The sequence below is a fragment of the Cebus imitator genome, unplaced genomic scaffold (genome assembly GCF_001604975.1).
Source record: "Cebus imitator isolate Cc_AM_T3 unplaced genomic scaffold, Cebus_imitator-1.0 Scaffold11, whole genome shotgun sequence".
NCBI lineage: Eukaryota > Metazoa > Chordata > Mammalia > Primates > Cebidae > Cebus > Cebus imitator.
In genome coordinates this window covers 3,304,758-3,327,674 of record NW_016107326.1, presented here as the reverse complement: position 1 = coordinate 3,327,674, position 22,917 = coordinate 3,304,758, and the positions used below count along the sequence as shown (strand labels likewise).

The window sequence follows — 22,917 nt, the reverse complement described above, 5'->3', positions numbered from 1 at the left end:
TCCATTATTGATGTCTGTTATAAGTATTAGAGGTAGGAGTGTTAACAAATATGCCACACATTTGCCACCTCTGGAGTAGAATATCTACATCAGGCGATTAACCAATGAATGCCAGAACCAACAGACTCAGCTGCTCTTGGGGTCATGGAAGTGTTCCTTGCTCCAACTAGACTTGCAGAGGCATGCATGGCCTGTGCACTCCTTGTTTTTCACTCCAAAGCTTTAGTGATCTGTGTTGCAGTTAAGAGTCTGGTTTCTAGACATGAACATTCTTCAAGTTCCTAAAACCATGTGTTTACTGTGAATATTGTGCAACAGAAGGCTGCTCCTATTTTCATAAAATGAGGAAAAGCTGGGTTTGGATTGGAGAAATTCTGAACATAAGTCAAGGCTGGTCTCTTTTTCTATTCTGATCAGATATGGGAAGAGAGTATTTTATTTTTTGAGACGGGGTCTCACTCTGTTGCCCAGGCTGGAGTGTAGTAGTGTGATCATAGATCACTGCACCCTCCACCTCCTGGGCTCACATGATCCTTTCCACCTGAGCCTCCCAAGTATCTGGGACTACAGGTGTACACTACCATGCTTGGATAACTTGTTTATATTTTATTTTTGTAGAGATGGAGGTCTTACTATGTTGCCCAGGCTGGTCTCAAACTATTGGGCATTAAGTGATCCTCCCACCTTGCCCTCCCAAAGTGCTGGGACTCGAGGCACAAGCCATCATGTCTCGTCTGGGAATTTCTTTTCAGAGAGATGGCATATGACTGGGTTAGAAAGAGGAAACCATTTCTATGGCTACAATAAAGCACTTATTTCTTCTCCATGTCTTAGTATCTATAATTATAAAATATTCCCAGAAAATTTTAAACAAAGAGCTATCAAGGAGCAAGTTTAAAATAAGATTTTGGTTCCTCACATGATACAAAAAGATAGTTTAGTCAAACTATGAAAACTGAAAGTTGTCATTTTCTTTCTACAGGGTTGGACACAAATGAAAACCGCACAAGTGAGCATTGGACAGAGCTGGTAGTGTGCTTAGCATTTGGCCACGAAGTGGCCTGGACGAAACTGGCACTTAGCAACCCTCTGATTGTCCTGAAGATGGGATGAGGTGGAGCGACGTGGTATGTTCAATAACTGATGGACCAGATGAAGAAGCTGACATGAAAAAAAACAAAGGGAAAAGCCAAAACATTAAAATATGGGCTAGGACGTTATACGAGTGAAAGTGCACAGACTTGTCATTTTATTCTGAACGGTTATTCATTAACATTTAATAATAATGAATTCATATTCATGACAATATACAAGCAATTTCTCAAATAGCTAAAAATCACAATAAGAAAAGTAACCATAATACAGTTTAGAAATAAATCTATAAAATGTTATACTCTATTTTCTATTTACAACAAACCTAAGAAAATCTAAAATTAAGAGCTTGTGTTGTGTTTTGTACTAAGAGGAAAAAGTGTTTGTAAAGCAAACACAAACACTTGTACCAGTCCTCTGCTTTACTGTAATTCTCTGTTCTGTTAAACAAATAGGCAGATGTAAGAAGTGACAGGTCAAGATCTCTGCTTACTCAGGAGAATTAATCATGTGAGGTACAACTAGAAATGGAAGAGGAGATATTTCTTTTGTAGAAATATGCATAGTGAAGATTTAGAAAACAGGATTAATTCAGCAGTTAACATACTGATCAGATTCTACAAACATGTTACAATTAAAGACTTTTAGTTATGTGGAATCAGATATCCACAGATTCCAATATGAAGAGCTTTGAAGGGCCCTCTGCTAACTAGAGCCGGGATTATATAGAACCTTTTCAAAACATAGATAACTCTTGGACACATGTTTGATTATCCTAAGTAACTTGTCGATTTTCAGGATTATCTGTGGACAAATTAAATCTTTGGTAGGATTCCCTATTTCTTTGCACATTTCCAGACTATTTTCAATTGCTTGGGGAATTAAAAACTTGTGGGTTTTCAGAGAATAAAACTTATTTTAATGAACTGAAGCAAAATACAGATAAAAAGATAAACGTCAGCCAGAAACAGTGGCTCACACCTGTACTCCCAGCACTTTGGGAGGCCGAGGCAGAAGGATCACTTGAGCCCAGGAGGGTGAGGCTTTAGTGAGCCATAACTGTGCCACAACACTCCAGTCTGGGTGATAGAGCAAGTTACTGTCTCCAAAAAACAAACAACGCCCCCCCAAAAAAATAGTAACTAATTGAGTCAAGGCTTCAACAATATTTGTAGAGTATTTAATTGCTGTGTGCTTGGAATGTTACAGTTGTACACAAAATAGACATGACCCCTGCTATCAATTTTTCTAGAAAAAAAAATTGAAACAAATAACAAAGTAAAAATACATCACACCTGTAATCCCAGCACTTTGGGAGGCCGAGGCGGGTGGATCACGAGGTCAAGAGATCGAGACCATCCTGGTCAACATGGTGAAACCCCGTCTCTACTAAAAATACAAAAAATTAGCTGGGCATGGTGGCGCGTGCCTGTAATCCCAGCTACTCAGGAGGCTGAGGCAGGAGAATTGCCTGAACCCGGGAGGCAGAGGTTGCGGTGAGCCGAGATAGCACCATTGCACTCCAGCCTGGGTAACAAGAGTGAAACTCCGTCTCAAAAAAAAAAAAAAAAAAAAAATACAATTGGCCCTTCAGCAAAAGGGGTTTGAACTGCACAGGCGCACTTACATGCAGATTTTCTTCCTCCTGTGCCGCCCTGGGACGGCAAGACCAACCCTTCCCGTTCCCTCTTCTCCTCAGCCTGCTCAGCATGAAGATGATGAGGATGAAGGCCTTTTTGATGAACAATAAGAATATTTTTGGCTGGGCGTGGTGGCTCACACCTGTAATCCCAGTACTTTGAGAAGCCGAGGCAGGTGGATCACAAGGTCATTCGATTGCGACCATCCTGGTCAACATGGTGAAACCCCGTCTCTACTAAAACACAAAAATTAGCTGGGTGTGGTGGCACGCGCCTGTAATCCCAGCACTCTGGGAGGCCGAGGCAGGCGTATCACCTCAGTTCAGGAGTTCAAGATCAGTACAGATGAGAAACCCCAACTCTACTAAAAATACAAAATTAGCTGAGTGTGGTGGCGTGCGCTTGTAATCTCAGCTACTCGGGAGGCTAAGGCAGGAGAATCAGTTGAACCCAGGAGGCAGAGGTTGTGGTGAGCCCAGATTGTGCCACTGAACTCCAGCCTGGGCAATGAAAGCAAAACTCGATCTAAAAAAAAAATTTTCTCTTCCTTATGATTGTCTTAATAACACTGTCCCTTCTCTAGTTTCCTTTATTGTAAGAATACAGTAAATAATATGTACAACATACCAAATATGTGTTAATCGACTATTGATCAGTAAGGCTTCTGGTCAATAGCAGGCTATTCGTGGTTAACTTTTTGGGGAGTTAAATGTTACATGAAGAATTCTGACTGTGTGTAGGTGAGGTGGCACCTCTAACCCGCTAATTGTTCAAGGGTCAACTGTAATTGCTATGGCAAGATGCAAACAAGACAGAGAAATGAAGTAAAACAGGTGGTCTATCTAAAAAGGGCAGCGAGCAAAGGTTTCTCTGTGGAGCTGTATTAAGCTGAGATCTAAAGACAGAGAAAGGAAAGCTGTACCAGTTGAGAGGGGCAGAGTCTTCTGGGAGAGGGAACTGACTGGGTAACACCACTAGGGAGGGAGACTGGGGTACAGGAAAAGGCCAGAGGGCAGAGGCAAAGGCAGAACAAGACAAGACTGGAAAGAGGTGAAAGCCAAGTTATTCAGGGTCTGGTAGGCCAGGAGAAGTTTTGTGCAAGAGAGAACTGAGATTCAGCTTTTATTTAAAAAACATTCTGGCTGCTAAAAATGAAGCTGGAGGCAACTGCAGAGGTCTCAAAAACAAAACAAAACAAAAATCCACAGTGCTGTGCTGGAGGGATCTAGGAGAATGCCTTGCAAGTGGAAACTGGAAAGGTGAGGAAAAACAGAATAGGGTGGGGCAGAATGATGCTCTCTTTCTGCATAATCAACTAAAAACTTACATGTATATACCTTTCTAAATACAATATTTGTTATTAGCTATATAAACTTACTAAACTACAGTATAAACTGAAATCTGATAACTGATTGATTTACTTAAAATGTCGGGAAACATTCAGAGGAAAGCTGACAGTATATTATCTTTCCCTTTATTTTGGTTTTTTGAAACATTCTCACCTGAACATCTTGAAGTAAAAGGCACTATACAATATTTTGGTTCTTAAATATAAAAATAAAAGGCAACCTCCTTCTTCTACTCAATCCAGAAGGATTAAATTGATGATATCATCTGATTTGGTATTCCAAAGAATAAAATAAGCCCTAATAAAGAAAATTACTTTTATAAAGATTCATATCTGACTATCCTATAGTGACAGTATGTAAAGCACTTAAAATAGAGTAGCTGATACAAACTAAAAATAAAATATACTTACTTGGAAAATTATCCTTTCTATAGATGGAGTACCACTGAAAAGCATGTATCAACAACTTACATATATATATGAACAGAACTTATTATATATATGTATATGATAAGTTCTATTTCAATTTTTTAAGTTTTTTGGTGAAAAAACGATGAGACTTTAAAGATCTTTTGTTTTTAAAGATAAGGGAACAGCAGCCTAGATGAGGCCTCGGTAACCTGTTGAAGGTTAGAGGTTATTAAAAGTAGAATGCTAGTCTCCTTGTGCTTATCTATTCTTATTATATTACTTCACTCATAAAATCAACATACACCAACCACAGGTAACACAACTAAACTTTCTGAAGATACATGTAACCTCAAAATAGAAGCTATGACCGTACCAGATGCAGCAGAATAATTGCATGAACCTCCTGACACAGGACTTTCCCTCTTCCTCCTATTGAATTTGGAGGAGTTCAAATAAATATATTTTGTAGTGCCATTTCTTCTCCTGGTCTCTATGTTGAGACACTTCCTTCCCTCTCTCCTTCCCTCCCTCCCTTCTTTCTTTCCATGCGTGCATGCATCCATCCATCCATCCATCCATCCAACCATTGAGTCATTACTGGTATGTTTGTTTCTTCTAGTAGTAATGTCACAGGTCAATCACAAGCTAGATTCGTTTAGGAACTCCTTTATTATGTCACCAACATTGTTATAGCTTCCAAAGTTAGACTGCTTGGGATCAAACTCCATTTCAAATTTTTACTGGCTGTCCAATCTTAAATGAGTCATAGAAACCTCTTTAATCCTTGTGTTCTTAACACCTACCACCAGAATTGTTGTGAGGATTACACAGCCTAATGTAAGTCAAAATCTGTAGCTTTCATTTAGTGATACGGGAAGTAGACATCCTGAACAACTCTCCTACTAACCTTAAAGAATAAACATTTTATAGAATCACTTTTACTCATATCACTGAGATTCTAAGAAAGTAAAGTATACTAAGAGGCCAAAAACCAGGTGAACCCAAAATTTGACCTTGAGCTTCATCATGAAAGAATACATGGAATTCTGGGGTGAAGATAAAGCTCAGGGCGTATCCCTTGGAAAGCAGAGAGTTTAATAAGAACCCTTCCATAAACCAAGGCTCCCAAAGAATTGCACTTTCAGTATAAGGGAAACTATAATAAACCTACCTTATATAAAGTGACACAAAGAAACCTGCCTGTCTTGACCTTGGCTCTAGGTAGGAAAAGAAAAACATCTCCTTCAAGAATTTGTAACCAAGAGGTAGCCCTCAAATGGGTTTTCCCACCAAATTTACATTACCTGTGTCTGAAAATCTCAAGCAGAGGAATAAAGTGTCCCAGATAAGCTGTGCCTCAGGTACTTGGAAGAAACAAAGGAAAATCCTCTGCTAAAGAAATTCCCCTACAGCCAGAACTCTAAGAATTTCCACAAATACAGTTCCAATAAATATGACCTTATAGCCAAAAACATAACAGAAAACCATTGGCATGATAAGAGGCACAAAATAAGTACTCACTTTACAAAAAAAAGGGAAGAGACTTTACTATAAAATACTCGATTCAGGCTTTGATATCATAACTCTCAAAGTAAATAGGTGCTCAACAAATGATAACTGCTATTTATGATTGTCGCTACTTATTTATTTATTTATTTATTTTTTTTGGAGACACAGTCTCTATCACCCAGGCTGGAATGCAGTGGCATGATCATAGCTCACTAAGGCCTCAAACTCCTGGGCTCAAGCGATCCTCCCACCACAGCCTTCCAAGTAGCTAGGACTACAGTTGTGTGCCACTATACCAGGCTAACTTTTTAAAAAATGTTTTGTAGAGACAGGGTCTTGCTATGTTACCCAGGCCGGTCTTGAACTCCTAGCCTGAAGCTATCCTCCTGCTTCGACCTCCCAACATGCTGGGATTATGGCCATGAGCCACTGTGCCTGGCCTGTTGTTACTATTTTATTAATGATGACTTATTAAATGTTATTTAAAACCAGATTTTGCGGTTGAGCTTGTGGCCTTTTAGCAATTAAAACATGTTTTCTAGTCTTCTTCATCATATTAAGTGCTCAATTGCTAGTAATGAGCTCTCTGGTATAAAAATACAGCTTACTCTTCATTACATATGTATGTTAAGCCACTAGCAAAATTCCTACAAAATAGCATGGATTTGATAAAAGTTCTCATCTAACTTTTTCCCTTAACCAATGGCATGATTGAAAATGTCTGTACCACCCTATAATTAAAAAAAATCAATTCAGTATATTGTTGGATGATTGTGTTTTTTAAAGATGCTCATGTGCACAAATGACAGATTTCCTAACATTCTGCTCTCTATTTTGAGGTTTTAAGGAAATGAAGGAAGTCCAAAAATATTTTGTTTTCTATACATACACACACACACACACACACAATCTAAAACTCTGAATCACTTTCTATGGGTTAGGATAAAGTCCAAAATTGCAAACCCATAAGATAGCACTTGATATTGCCCTGTTAAGTCATGTTAGATGCTCCTCAGTTTTTCAAAAACACCATGCTTTAAAAAAATCAAAATAGAGGTTAAGAATTTATGCTGTGAAATCAGACTTCCTGGAGCTAGAATTCTGGGAACCATTTACCAACCGTTTGAATTTGAGCGAGTTATGTAAACTCTCTGAGTTTTAGGTTTCTCATCTGTAAAATGGGATTAGTAATAGAACCTACCTTAATAATACAATGAAAGTGTTGAAAACTGTGCCAGGCACACAGTGAATGCTCAGTAAATACTAACCTTAGTACCACTCTCTCTCTCTCTGCCTGAAATGATCTACATGTGTTTCACATGTGAGCAAAACACTGATTCCTCAGGGAAATCCTCTCTGATCCTCCAAACTAGGTTGGTTCCTTCTATTAGCAGTTCTGTTAGCATATGCAGCTCCTCTTCATTGCCCTTTGCAAAATTACTAAGTTCTAGGAGAGCAGAACCCACATATACATATGAAAAAAAGGATGCCATATATATATGTGTGTGTGTGTTTTTCGTATTTCATATATATATATATACGTATATATATATTGCATCTTCTTCTTTCATTAAGATATCTCAACGAAAGAGTTCCACAAGCAAGAGAAATATTTTGAAGTATAAACAGAACCGCTGCTACCCTCTAACTGCCAAGATGCAACACTGACTCAGAATGCATAGTAGGTATGTGCAATGATAGTCCTGAGAGGTTTATAATTTGATCTGCTTTAAAATTTCATTTATGTAAACTTGCTCTCAATTCTTCAACAGAACATGGATCCAGATCTACACTTATGATTCTGCTAAAATATTTCTTTTTTTTTTAGACAGTCTCACTCTGCTGCCTAGGCTGGAGTGCAATGGTGCGATCTCAGCTCACTGTGGCCTCGACTTCCCAGGCTCAAGTGATCATCCCACCTCAGGCTCCCAAGTAGCTGAGACTACAGGTGTGAACCACCACAGCTGGCTAATTTTTTCTATTTTTATTAGAGATGGGGTTTTGCCATGTTGCCCAAGCTTGTCTCAAAGTCCTGGGCTCAAGTGATCTACCCACCTTAGCCTCCCAAAGGGCTGGGATTACAGGCATGAGCCACCACAATGGGCCTAAAATATTTCTTGAACACTGTTTAAAGTAGTCTACACAACATTATTCTCATCTAGGGATTCTACTCACGTGTATTTAGGGAACAATATATCCTTTTTATCCATTTTAAGCGAAGAATTCCTATACACTGTATGTCAGTAATCATAAAACAAATAATCCCTGAAAAGAAGTCTTGGCCTGATTCTAGGTCTATATCCTTTAACAAGAAGAGACTTGGCACTGAACAATTTCCTTATTATTGTACTAGGTCATCTTGAAAGTCCTCCACTAATGTTTTCATTATAATTATATATTTTTGATTTTACAAATTCATGATTAAAGGCTGTATACTTATTAGATGATTTTCATTAACTCATTCTTCAGATATTTACTGCGCAGATCCACAGTGTTCTAGACGCTGGGGATACAGCAATGAAGACACTAAGGTCCCTGTCCTCACATCTGTCATACTTTGCAGTCAGCTTCTCCAGCACTCTATCTGAAATCTCCACGGGAGTGTCTGTAAGACAGCTCAAACTTAATACGTCCAAAACAAACTCAATTTCCCTCCAAATACAAACTCACCCATACCGAATCTTCTTCATCTTGGTAAATATTATACAAAATTATATTCCCAGAACCTAGAACAGTCTATGACACATAGAAAGTGTTAAAATAAGTGAAGTTAATAGTTGTGCTCAGAGGAGAAATTTTAATGCTGTATGAAAATTTAGTATCATTTGAATGATCCTTATGGCTGCTGACAATCACAAACTTGGTTTACACATCCAGTATCTTCCTTCCAATTCTGAATAGCACTTGAGCACGCTCAATTTTTTGTAATTAAAAAAACTTAAAATATTCCCTGAACATACAGATACCGTGTTATTCCTCTCTTCCCATTAATAGCCAAACTTCTTGAAAGAGTTCTCTATTTCTACTGTCTCCATCTCCTTGTTCACTCCTGACTTCCACTCCCATCGCTCCAGAGAAGTCACTGCTAGATCATCAGTGTTCTCCATGTAAATGAATCAAGCAGACCATTTTTATTTTTCATCTTTCTTGACGTCTTGATGGTTTTCTACACCACTGATTAGGCCCCTCTTCAAATGGTCTCTTCTGTTGCCTACAGGGACTCTGCATTTTTCATCTCTCAGCACTTCCTCCTTGCCCTACTGCTTGGACCTTCTCAGGCTATTTTCTAGGCTCCTGCCCCTTTACTAAGCCATTGAAATATAGAATCACTCAGGGCTCGCTTCTCACCCTATGCTTTATTTATTTATTTTTTTAAGCAATCTCATCTATACCCACAGCTTCAGTTATTGTCTACATAATAATCACTTTAAAATATATATCCATAGCCCTGACATTTCCCTTAAGCCACTCAGCCATAGATCTAATGGCTTGATATCTCCACTTGAATGCTGCAAAATGTCTCAGTCTCAGAACGTTCACATGAGGACTAAGGATCTTTCCTCAGCCCCCAAAGTCTGTTCTATTTTAGCAAACCCCCTTTCAGAAAATGGTACCACCAACCATCCTTTCCTGCAAATCATAAATGTAGGCGTCATCTTGGAAACCTCCTTTTCCTTCACTTTACATTCATACTATATTTGTATCTTCTAAATATCTTCCATCTCCCACCCACTTCTCTTTAACCACACTAGCACCTCCCCATACTCTCCAATTTGCTCCATATTGTAATCAAATAATAATGCAAAATAGCAATCTGGTTACATCTTTCTAACCCCCAGCAATGTTTACGGCTTTGAGGCCAAAGATCCAAATCCTTAAACAAAGCTCACCTTTGCATGATGTGGCTTTGCTCTGTGTTTCAGCAACAATCATCTGCTCCCAATTCCTCAAACATCTCATCCTCCCTCCCTGCTCCTTTTGCATATGCTCTACCCTTTACCTGTATTTCCTTTCTTTCTCTCCTTCCTCTGTCCCCAGATATGTGCCATTCATCCTTCAAATCTCTGCTTAAGTATCAGTTCCTTGAGTGACCTGAGTAGTGACTTGGCATTTATTTGTATCATCACTTCATTAATGTGACTTGTTGGCTTATAAGCTTCCTTTTCTGAATTTGCTTACTGTCGTATTCCCTGCATTTAGTCAAATGTCCTGTGCCTCTGGGAACTCAATAAGTAACTGTTAAAAACTTGTTTCTTTGAAATCTTCCTGGGTACACCTTTGGTAAAACAGAAGGGAGATGTGGATGCCTGAACACCCTGCCTGAAATGCAAATTTAAAAAGCACTATCTAAAAGCTTATATTAGACCAATTAATTTCCATATTTAAGCATTCAATTGTCAGGCACTATGAGCATTTCTACTCTGTTCAAAAAGAACAGCCAAAGAAAATGGCAAGTACTTTAAAGGCCTCGCCTTATAAACACATAGTTAAATCATTGGGAAGATTACAAACAATACACTCCCCAAAACAGCAGTAGTGAGCAGCAAGATGAATCAATCATCTTCCATGGACATACAAATATATTTCAGTTTGCATCTGTACACATTCATAGAACACCATGTGGGGTACCTAGAAACTTAACATGCTGCAGCATACAAGAAAACACAGAGACAGGGACACAAATGTATCCACAGAAACCTAATAGAAAATTAACATTAAGTAACTAGTCATAACTAAATAATTAAACACGTGAAAAATGTAGAATTCCTAGAGGCAATGAGATTATGCAGATGATATCATAGAAAAGTTTTGAACAGGGCAGAAGGTGTTTTCACAGTGAGAAGAAAGGAGAGCATTTTACATGCAAGTGGAAAGGGTTTGCAAGTGTAGAGACCAAGTAATAGAAGAAAGCAAAATGCCTACTCCAGGAATGGTAAATAAATAGTTTACTTGACTGAAGCTGAGAATTTGGTTTAGGGAGTAATGGACCATGAAACAAAAAGATAAAGTAGCTGGTAAAAGACCTCAAAGTATGTAATTAGAAGATTAAACCAGACAAGAGAGAGATCTTACATAGAAAAGAGAGATGGCAATGATATTTATAAAGTAAGAATTTAGATCCTGCAATTACAGATTGTAGTTCATGATGAACTGACTGCAGGAGCTTGCCTTTTTGAAAACCGAGTCAAGAAACTACCACTGGCACTGACTTACGTAAGAGTTCCACAGGATACTGAGAGAATGCAAAGAGGATGAAAGAGGAGAAAAGTGAGAAGCCAGACAAGATATTTTAGAGTAGAGAAATGGCAGATACTATCAGAGCTCCTAACACTTCATCCACACTGTACTTCCTTGAAATCCTTATTTTTTCTTAACTGAAACACACAGTTAACTGTATTTATGTCTTTCATTCTTCTGGACACTCCTTTAAAGTACCTTGCCAACTGTCAGACTTAACAGCGAATAATCATTGAATGCATAAAAAGCAAACAAGGGGAAAAAAACCCGACTCCCTGACATACAGTAAAAAACCATTTAAAACATTCCCTATGACAAAAAAAATGAAATATCTAATAGTTACATGAGTTAAACTTCAGCTTTCTGATAGCAGGAGAGGCAACAGATGAAATTTTCACAGATATGGGGTGAGATGGGGTGACTTCACAGAAATTGTCACCATGAGCCAGCAGAAAAAGGCTCCATGCTGAGGAATGAAGCCTAAAACAATATAAAATATTTATATGTGCCCAGGGTTCCGCTAAGCCATCAAAGCAGGAAAACATAGGTGGCTGGCCTGAAGATGAGCAGCAGTCACTTCTGCTTATTTTTTTCGGCAAGTCAGTGCTTTTTTGTCTTGACAGAAGGAAAGAAAAAAAAAAGTGTGTACTTTTTGTGGCAGCCAGAATGTGATCCTCTGACCCACTTGTGAGCTGCCATCAACCACTAAGAAACCTCTCAAGAGTTCTAACTGGAATTTCACTGAAGCGAAAAGGCATGGCACGCCTATTGGCAGCTATTTTGCTCCGGTGTCCAGCAGAGGCATTAGTTGTGACATTCCTATTCAACGGTCTTCAGTCCTACTGCTAGAACAAGGCCACACTGATAGAATAAAGACTTGAGAAGCTATTTCCATGATAATTTTATAAGAATGGCTTACAAATCTCAACAGATTTTCTCTGGACAGTGCCAGTTGACACTGGTTGCCCCAACATAATTTCAAGTTACAAACTTGATCTACTAAGAAGGAAGAATTGCTATAAATAGAAAATAAAAATACTACTGCTAACAGCAGAAACAACAATCTAGTTAATCTGTGTGAATCTAATATAAATAAAAATACACCTTATTTGTTTGTGGCATTTATCTCAATTCCCATTTGGAGTTTCTACATATTGGACAGAATTCTTCATTGTTGTAAAGCCAATAAATATAAAATACAAGAATAGATAATATGAATATAAAATAAATAAAATATATATAACAAATACTTGTATAGAGGTTATTGTGTGCCAGTAAATATTCTAGACAGTTCACATAAATAGTATCTTAACTCATTTAATTTTCACATTGATTCTGAAAGGTAGGTACTATTAACATATAATAATGTAATAATGTTTATCATATTCATTATGGATTAAATGCCATTACAATAAAAATTCTGTTGTGTTTTTTTGAGACAGGGTCTCGCTCTGTCACCTAGGGTGGAGTGCAGTGGTGTAATCATAGCTCACTGCAGCCTCAAACTCCTGGGCTCAAGTAACCCTCCTACCTCAGCCTCTGGAGTTGCTAGGACAGCAGGTGCATGCCACCACATGTGGCTAATTTTTTAGTTTTAATTTTTGTAGAGCTAGGGGTCTTGCTATGTTGCCCAGGATGGTCTTGAACTCCTGGGCTCCAGTGATCCTACCACCTCTTCCTCCCAAATCACTGGGATCACAGGCATGAGCCACCACTCCCAGCCACAATAAAAATTCTTTATGAAAAAAAAGACTCCCCCTTGCTCAAATCACGGCCTTAGAAGTATTCTTCCCTTGCCCAGAATCTGTGAGAAGAATGTAATAATCACAATAGTTCATTTTTTCAATAGAAACACCAACAAGAATTTCAGAACAAATATCAAAATATACTAAAATACGTATATGAAGGTCAGAGTTTGAAAATAAGTAAGCAGTCCCACTGAGAATTTATTTTCCAGAGGAAAGATGAACACATTTCTATTTGAAACTCTCTAGAGGATTTCTTTAGGCAGGTCTAATCATCTAAGGAAAATGTTCAGCTTGGTTGTTGTTTTCCTATTACAATCCACACTATCTTTCCACATACATGTATTAAAAGGCTAAATCTCTGCATTGGGCGAATTTGAGGATGAAGATGCAAGTCCATACCACAGCAATACTAACTCTTAATACATCCAAAAAGTCTGTTACAAAACAAAAATCATCCACCAAGTTTCAGCTTGCTTGGACAATATGCTACATAGCATAAGAGAAAAAAGATCCATTTTGTGATCTGGCACATCTCTAAGAATATGTCACTGTGAAATCAGTGACTGTCCTCATTTTCAATTAATCCAATTATAATTAGAAAACATAATCTGGTCTTACTTTTCAAATCCACAATTTTATGTACTTCTCAAACTGGACCCTGTGTTGCAATTGGCGCAAAACCAACTTTGGCATAATGTTCTATACCTAGGGTGAGCATATCATCCAGAGTGGATGACTTTTGAGAGCAAAAGATGGTGTTATTAGTAATTCTGCTGGCATCATACAGATTCAATGAGCATGCACGCTTATTCCCTCTGTCCTCCAGGTGCTTATGTACCCACTGTCCTCGGATATCCCATGTTTACTCCCTGCCTTCCACTTAAAGCAAACCCATTTTCAATACTGTCCTCATGCAAGGAAATAAGATTTGAATTGAAAATTTGCTCAGCCACTTACTGTATAATACTGGGCAAGTTGTTCAATATCTCTGCAAGTTTGGATTTTGGAATTCCATAGAAGAGAATTTTATCTCCATCACTTATCTTCTCTGAATCCTTAGGGAATTCACTTAATATTTCGAAGGAACAGTCTCTTACATATTAAACAAGAGAAATAATACCATCTCCCATATGGATTCTACAGAATAACGAACTCCAGTGACGAAGTGTTCGCTGTTTTCATTGTGTACACACATTACTCTCCCTTTTCCAATTAGGTTACAAAAATCTCAGCAAATTTAAGCCATGGTATATCCCTAATCTGATGTCTCTCTACTTACCTAGTCTTGCTTTCTGCTTTGCACATGAAACAAACAAGAAACTATTACAGCAATAGCCTTCTGCCCTTCATCTTTTTTCTCAACTTTGTATCTTTATATTGTCTTCTTGGGTAAAAATAGTCAGATGACTCCCATTTATCCTGTAAGACTGAGCTCAGCCTCATCTCCCAGAGGTAAATAACCCTGACTCCTTCCAATCTGGGTTGGTTCTCCCTCTGACCTGTTGAAGGAGCTTGGCATGTTCCTCTGAATGCATGGTTTACTTACAGCTGCAATGGTACTGTACTATGATGTCATCATTCATCATTTCCCTAAACAGACTTCAATTTCTTTGATGTTTTGTACTCTTAGAGTATACAGCACATAGCTCTTTAAGTGTCTATTGAATCAGTGAGCAAGCCAGACATACATTAGTTTGTATCACTGAAAGCACTTAATGTTACACATTCAGTGACAACTCAGTAAACACTAAGTGGCTCATGGATTATCAGACTATACTGTATCAATGAAAAGATAACCTTTTATATTGCAAAAACTAGTACTTCAGGAGTCAAGTATTCTTTCCAAGAGAGTAACAACAATTTTCCCAGGTGACCTGGAAAGATATCTGACTAAAGATGTATGTATGTATGCATGTATGTAGATATTTTTTTTGAGAAAGGGTCTTCCTCTATTGCCAAGGCTGGAGTACAGTGGTGTGATCACAGCTCACTGCAGCCTCGACTTCCTGGGCTCAAGGGATCCTTCCACATCAGTTGGGACCACAGGCATGTGGCACCATGCCTGGTTAATTTTTAAATTTTTTGTAGAGACAGGGGTCTCAATATCCCTGGCTGGTCTTGAACTCCTGGGCTAAAGCAATCCGCCTACTTCACCCTCTCCAAGTGCTTGGCACTACAGGCACAAGCCACTGTGCTCAGCAAGAGATATAATTTTAAGAATAGATTGCAGGCCCTTATTCATAAGAAAGTAAGGAGTACTCCTGAATAATTAAAAGCTGTATTAGAATTAGCAATAAAAACACATCCACAGGAGGACTGATAATGTATACATTTAAAAGGCAGGATTCCTGCCCACATGAAAGTTTACCTGCTACAATGCCATGAGGCACAACTCTCTTTAGTGCTCAAGCACTTAGGGAGGCATATTAATATGACTCCTTAGTACTCAGATCATAATCAGGGAATCACTTGTACCCTTGGGAAATAACGCCCTTCTTGTGCACTGTGAAAGGTGCATTTATTATCCACATTGGATTTATTTTGCATATTATATAGTGAACACCGATACTTTAAATCCCCTTAGAAGGCATATAAGTGAACTCAGCATAGTTTTCATTGAGCTTATAAGGTCTATTAAAAATAAATAACTGTATCCAATATTTCATTTTTTAAAGAAAATGACAATTATAGGAAGGGAAACATTTAATATAATGAGACTGATCTAATAGTAAGAAAGTAGTAAAGAGCTCAGCCTGTTGGTGTATTATTAACTCTTTCTGGTCACTTGGGTAACATTTTGAGTACTGTACTAAAAGAGGTAATTTACTAAATGGTACCCTAATGGCCAGAAAGAGTTAATGTGGTAATCAAAAATGAGCAATTTACTTCTCATCAACTAATCAAGCTCAGTAAAATTTTTTATTAAAATGCCTCTGATACTGTTCAACTGAAATTTTAATTGAAAAACTGAAAGCCATTTAGTAAAAATACAGGAGAGTGGATATTATAATCGATTAATCCAAGAAAAGTAATGGCATGTCTAACCCAAGAAAGACAATAATAAAACAACTCTTGTTGCAATTATTAACATCAATGCCACCACTATTTCTGAATGGCCATCATGTGCCAGTCACTATTGTAGGTAGTACTGTATATGCATATATCACTGAATCTTCAAAATGGTACGTTTTATTACCAGAAATGCAGGTACAGAGAGAGTATGTAGCTGAGCCATGACTAGAGAAGCCAGATTTGTCAAATTTCACAGTCTATGATTATTTTATTATATGCTAGACTGCTTCCCAATACATACAGACAAAAATTTTAGCTTACTAGCTATCCAAATGATTTAGAATATGTTAGAAACAGCTTATTAAATGCCCATTCCAGAGAAATTCTGATGTAGTCATAGTGACAACAACGCTTGTATTTTCCCTGGGCTTTGGCCTGTTTACAAAAAAAGAGTGAGCATAGCAGTCCTGAGATGGCTTAAAAAGGCCTGCTTGCAAGGCTGGCTGTGGCTGGTATCTGGGAACCCAGATTTCAGGAAGGTTCCCACCATTCTCAGACTAATGAGAGCAGCTCACCATGTTTAAACTGCAATGCACACAGTGTAGTTTATGCTGAATTTGCTTTCCTTCTGTGAGCCTGGGATTCTGGTACATGCCAGGCAGAGGGTGCCTCCATGACCAGCCCCAGTAAAGCCGTGCCCACAGAGTCTCTAACGAGCTTCCCTGGCAGAATACATTTCACATATGCTGTCATAACTCATTGGCACAGGAACTGACTGTCCTGTGCGACTCCACTAGGAGAGGGGTCCTGGGAGCTTGTGCCTGGTTTCCTGCGGACTTCACCCCACGTGCCTTTTCCTTTTGCTGACTGCTCTGGTTCCTCTCACTCTAGTAAATCTTACTTGAGTATGACTAACATATTAAGTCCTGTGAGTCCTCCTAGAAAATCATCAGCCTGGGGTGGTCTTGGGGACCCCTGTGACTTTGTGGCCATTGTGAATACTGGAAATGACTAAAGCTTTATAATGGCTTTTAGACTGTCCACAGCCAAGATTTGTAGCACATCCAGAGCAAGGGTTATACCTTTGGGATTTACAACTTTTAGTATTTTTAATTCATTTCACAGCCTAATTTGTATCCCCGTTACTATCTTTTCATTTGTTTTAGGACCTAAATTTTTTCACAGTTAAAAATAATTTCAGTTATTTATAACAAAACAATGTTAACATTTCTTATTGAATGTCTTAGAAGTATTTAACAGAAGTGAATACTCCTCTTTGACACCCTTTCCTTTCTTGATTTCCATCACAGCACAGGCTCCTTGATTTCTGCTCACCCAGCCTCCTTCACTGATGCATTCTCCTCTAGCCACCCTCAGAGCTTGGTTTCGACACCACTCTTTTCTCCTCCATCTATACTTTCTCCAGGGGTAGTCTCACTGACTCTGCTTTAAAAAATTATCCCTTGAGCAACAGACTCAAATCCTCCTATCTATCTGACATCTCTTTTGGCTTTAAACTAGCCATGTCCAAATCAATGAAAACGATTTGATTTCCACCGCCCAGACTGTGGGAGCACCTGTGCTCCCACAGTCTTCCCCATCTCAGTGAACGGCACCAACCTCCACCTAGGATTCACTTCGAGCTACAGGTATTGATCGACTTACGACCATTCGACTTTACGACCACAATTGCTAGCCACGACTGCTCCGCGTCTGGCAGCGCAAACGTTGCCCAGCTGGGCTTACGACAGTGCAGACCAGCTTCCGGCAGCACTACCATGTCCACGTGCACCATTTCAACTGTTATCCCAGACCCGGTACAGCAATTTGTGTTTTGTGTCTTGGATATTTTTCATCAAACCCCTCCCAATAAATTTCTTATACATTTCGAAGCAATGGACCCAAACATCGAATGATTTGCAAGGATTGAACGGATGGTGGATGATGTGTTTCGTCCGTATCATGAAATTTATGAAGAAAAAAAGAAACATACAATTCAGACAGACCTCACCATGTTTATGAAAAAACCAACTCCGGTAACCCCAACTGCTGCCTCAGATGACAACATCAACAATCCGCAGCCAAGCACCAGCGGCCAATAAAATGTTTCGTACATGTTTATATATTTTGATATGTTTTGCAATGGGGAAAATGTTTCCTATGGTATTTTTTACACCTGTATTTTGTATTTTTGTATGCACCTGTATTTTGTAATTTTGTATGTTTTGCAAATATTAAACCAGTTGTACTGGTAATGCAGTGTTTTACTTAAACCTGATGAATGTAAAAATAAGAAAATGGTGTAGAGATGATACAAATGGCATAAAATGAACAAAGAAAATTATGATATATAACAATGAAAGAAAATTATGATAAAATATGACTTAAAGATTTTTATAACATCATTTCACAGTACTGTACATATAGCCTACTCAACTTATGGCCAAATCGTGTTACAAGCGGTCTGTCGGAACCAATCGTGGTCGTTAGTCAAGCACTAGCTGTATTTCCTTTTTCTCAACCTCCACAGGGAATCCATATGCCAGTCCTGCTAATTCTACCTCCAAAACACATCCATTTCTCTGCAACTACCCTGAAGACCAACAGTTCTCAACTGGGAGCAATTTTGTCCCAGGGGACATTAGAAAATGTCTGGAGATATTTTTGCTTGCCATGACTAGGAGGGTGCTACCAGCATCCAGTAGGTAGAGATCGGAGATGACGCTCAACATCCTAAAATGCACAGCACAACCCCACAATAAATACCTGTGGGCTCTAAATGTCACTAGTGCTAAGATGAGGAACTGTGCTCAAAACCAAGCAATACACAGTGCTGCAGCACTTAATCGCTTCCATCTTTAATGTGTACATTCCCCACCTGTTTCACATATCCTTCTGACCTACCGTCAATGTATTCTGGAATAGGGCAATATAAGGAAAACAGAAATATAACAAACAGAGAAAGCCAAGTTCAACTAAAATCTGCACAATACTTTGGAGGAAGCCTATTGAAAATTTGTGGCATGCATAAAATAGAGATAGTTCCAATGACAAAAAGAAAACATGAGACTGCTGAGTTTCAATGCCTAATATTTTTTTCTTCATGTTTCAAAAAAACTTACAAAAAAGTCACTGACTAGTGAACACGTTGTGGTTGAGATGTTGGCCACATCTATAATTTTATTTTAAAACAGAAACAAATTCTCACTGACCAGTCTGAAATCCCCAGTTATTTCGAGAAGTAATTTTCCTTTACTACTTGATATCAAGGTACCTCACTTCCAAATATACTCAAACCAGCTAACCACATAACAACCTACTGGCAAGCATTGAGCAAAGACTTAAAACAATGTTGGCTCTTCTTCTCACTAGAGCCCAATTTAAATAATGTGACACCTGTCCATAAGTTTACTTACTGTATTTATGACACCATATGGTAGCTGTTGACTTATTTTTCTCTGCAACTACACTGTAAGCCATGACGTTGGTGTCAGGGGCTAACTGGGATTTATATACAGAACATCTTAGCCTGTAAGTTGGTGTTGAGCAAATTGGGGTTAAAAGTATATGTCAAGGAATAAATGTAGAAATGAATGAATGAATGGATAGTAAGGGAGTGCTCATGGATAATTACACGGAGAAGTTTATGGTATGCCTTTAGTACTCTCTAGGCCCCTGAAACAAATGGGGTAGAGTGGAAAAAATTTTTACTACTATAGAATAAAGGCAAAAGAGTGAAATGGAAGCTAAAAACTTATCCTGGATTCACAACCCTAGATAAACATTAAAAGTTAGTAGGGCATAGCAAAGAAAAGAGGCCTGTCTTTCCAAATTATTGTCTCTATTATGCCCTGGAACTCCTGAGTGATAAGAAAGTTAATACTTAATAAAAAAATCAATGTTGAACACTTTTTATATTTGGAAGTCTACTATAATTTATCAATAAGACACAAAATAAGCCACAGAGTCAATCTTCTGACCAAGTGATAAAGTTTGGTTCATCTTAGGGTTCCTCTGTAGAGTACCAACATTCCTAACGTTCACTGCCCTCCCTTCCAACTTTTTTTAAGCTCCATTATGGTACTAGCCCAGCAGATAAGTTGTTCTTCCTTTCTATATGAAAATATTGAAAACTAGAATCTACCTGGAAATCTCTTCAAAATTATAGAAATAAAAATTGATGGCCAGGCACGGTGGCTCATGTCTGTAATCCCAGCACTTTGGGAGGCCAAGGGGAGTGGATCACTAGGTCAGGAGTTCAAGATCAGCCTGACCAACGTAGTGAAAACCCATCTCTACTAAAAACACAAAAATCAGCAGGGTGTGGTGGTACATGCCTGTAATCCCAGCTACTCAGGAGGCTGAGGCAGAATTGCTTGAACCTGGGAGGTGGACGTTGCAGTGAGCCGAGATTGCACCACTGCACACTCCAACCTGGGCAGCAGAGCAAGACTCCAACTCAAAAAAAAAAAAAAAAAATTGACAAGTTCATAAGCCAAAGTGAGTTTTAGTTGCAAGCACAGAAATCACAAAAATTTGTTACTGCAGCTAAACACTGACACAGGTAAGCAGCGTACAGTCGCATGTTAAGTACTTAAGGTAGAAAGTAAATATGAACACTGAACTTCTATAATCAAAGTACAATTCTTTAAATCAAGCTTGTCCAACCCGTGGCCTTTGGGCCACAGGCCACATGCGGCCCAGGACAGCTTTGAAAGCGGCCCAAAACAAATTCATAAACTTTTTTACAACATTATGAGCTATTTTTGCTAATTTTAAAAGCTCATCAGCTTCTACTGTTAGTGTATTTTATGTGAGGCTCAACACAATTCTTCTTCCAATGTGGCCCAGGGAAGCCAAAAGACTGGACACTCCTGCAGTTTAAATGATCTAAATTCACCAAACTGAGTAATTCATAGTAATACAAAATTAATTTGTTTAATGCATGATTTACCTTAATAAACTGTTGTAACAAAAGAAACATTTTTGCATGAATAATTGAAACTCCTGTTTGTCCTCAGATTTTGGTTTAAGGTCTTTGCTGATAAAAGAGAATCACTCTTCCCCTAAAACACACACATATATCAGGGAAATAGCCTATTTTTTCTTCAGAATTCTGCAATTTCCTTAAATGTTTTGTAATACAGTAGCATTTCTGAATCTTCCTTTATTAAGTTGAATCTAGGAGCAGGTACTGGAGAAACCCTTGGGTTACACAGAATATGATTTGAAGTAGTAACTAAAACTTCTTACAGCCTGGCCAACACCGTGAAACCCCATCTCTGCTAAACATACAAAAATTAGCCGGACGTGGTGGCGCACATCTGTAATCCCAGCTACTCAGGAGGCTGAGGCAGGAGAGTTGCTTGAACCCATGAGGAGGAGGTTGCTGTGAGCCGAGACTGCACCACTGCACTCCAGCCTGGGCGACAAAGTGAGACTCCGCCTCAAAAAAACAAAAAAACAAAAAACAAAAAACACACAAACCAAACTTTTTAAATCTTAAGTTTTCAAGATTCATTTTCAACATGAGAACACAAGAATACTAGGGCTGGGAGGGATTTAAAAAAATCTTTGGCTTAACTCCTTATATACACAGGTGAGAAAATCAATATTTAGAGAGGTTAAATGACCTATCCAAATTAATACAATCACTATACTTCCTCTATCAGTGAGATCATGAATTGTAACATCATCAATCATCTATTTAATTACATGTTACACACAGTAAAATGCTATGTTAAATGTACATAGTTTTTTGTAAACTAACAGGTAATAGTTCCCCTTAATCTACATAATTAAATACCCTTTCTTTGGTTTTAGTAAAACAATCACAAGCCTTTCCTTCATTTAAAGTCTAACGATTTGATCATATATAATTAGGTATAGCACCATGGTGACAACCATGTCATAATTTATTACTCTTACCTGACAGCAAGCAAGTTTCTTTTTGGAAATACATCCCAATTTCAGAAAGTTAAAAAACAAAAGTATGTTTCAAAATTGGAAGAAATAAGGTAGGCAACAATTAGCAAGGACATGTTAAGAACCTGTTTCCTAGCTTTTCATTTGACTGTATTACCTCCTTTGATTGTTAGCTACTTCTGACTTCTTTAATTGAAATATTTGCTTTCAACTCTAATACTTTAGACAACTCATTATATCTCTAAAGAAAAACAATGTAATTATCCACATTTCATTTCTCAGATGTATTATACATACCAGCAGATTTCCGTATTAGGAACTCAGAAAAAAAAATTAAAGAACTCAGAAAGGAGAGAAAGGGCTAATTCGTTTCAAGGAGGTAAAACAGAGACAAGCAACCAATCATATTACATATAGTAGTGAATACAGCCTCGAGACTATCATCACACAGATTTGGGACTATCATCACACAGTTCAACAAGTTAGCCTATCTATGTTAATGAATAAAGACGTGCTACAATGCTAAATCTGTCAGGAAGTAAAATAGTTCATAGAAATGGGCAGCTATTGAGGCTTCATAGTAAATCAGTACAATCAGTGCAATTCATTTATTCAGTCAGTCATTCAGCAAATGTGTTCACTGTTTTACAGGCGAACTAAACACAATTACAGTTCGACCTTAATGGAGTTTACATTCTAGTGAGGGTTGGAGATACTAAACAAAGTAGTGTTTTTCTTTCCCATTACTTCCTTTTTCTATTTCATTTCCCTTAACTTTGAGTGCATGTCTATATCTGACAACGATCTCAGGGATAGAGTCCCACTTAAGAAAGAAGAGAAAGTCATGTGTTTAATTTGGCAAAATGTAAAAAAAGAAGGTGAATGTCATACAATTAGACTAAATGTCCAACACTACTGAGGGGACTGCCAATCACAATAGGACCGTGAGGGGGTGATGCACCTGAAATGGGATGGTTCGGGATTGCCTCTGCTA

General features: G+C 38.2%; 1 protein-coding gene across 11 annotated transcripts in view; it reads right to left on the bottom strand.

The window, feature by feature from the left end:
* Positions 1–22,917, bottom strand: part of TENM3 (teneurin transmembrane protein 3) — a 470,445-nt gene that overhangs the window by 244,704 nt on the left and 202,824 nt on the right. The gene's annotated exons all lie outside the window — the stretch shown is intronic.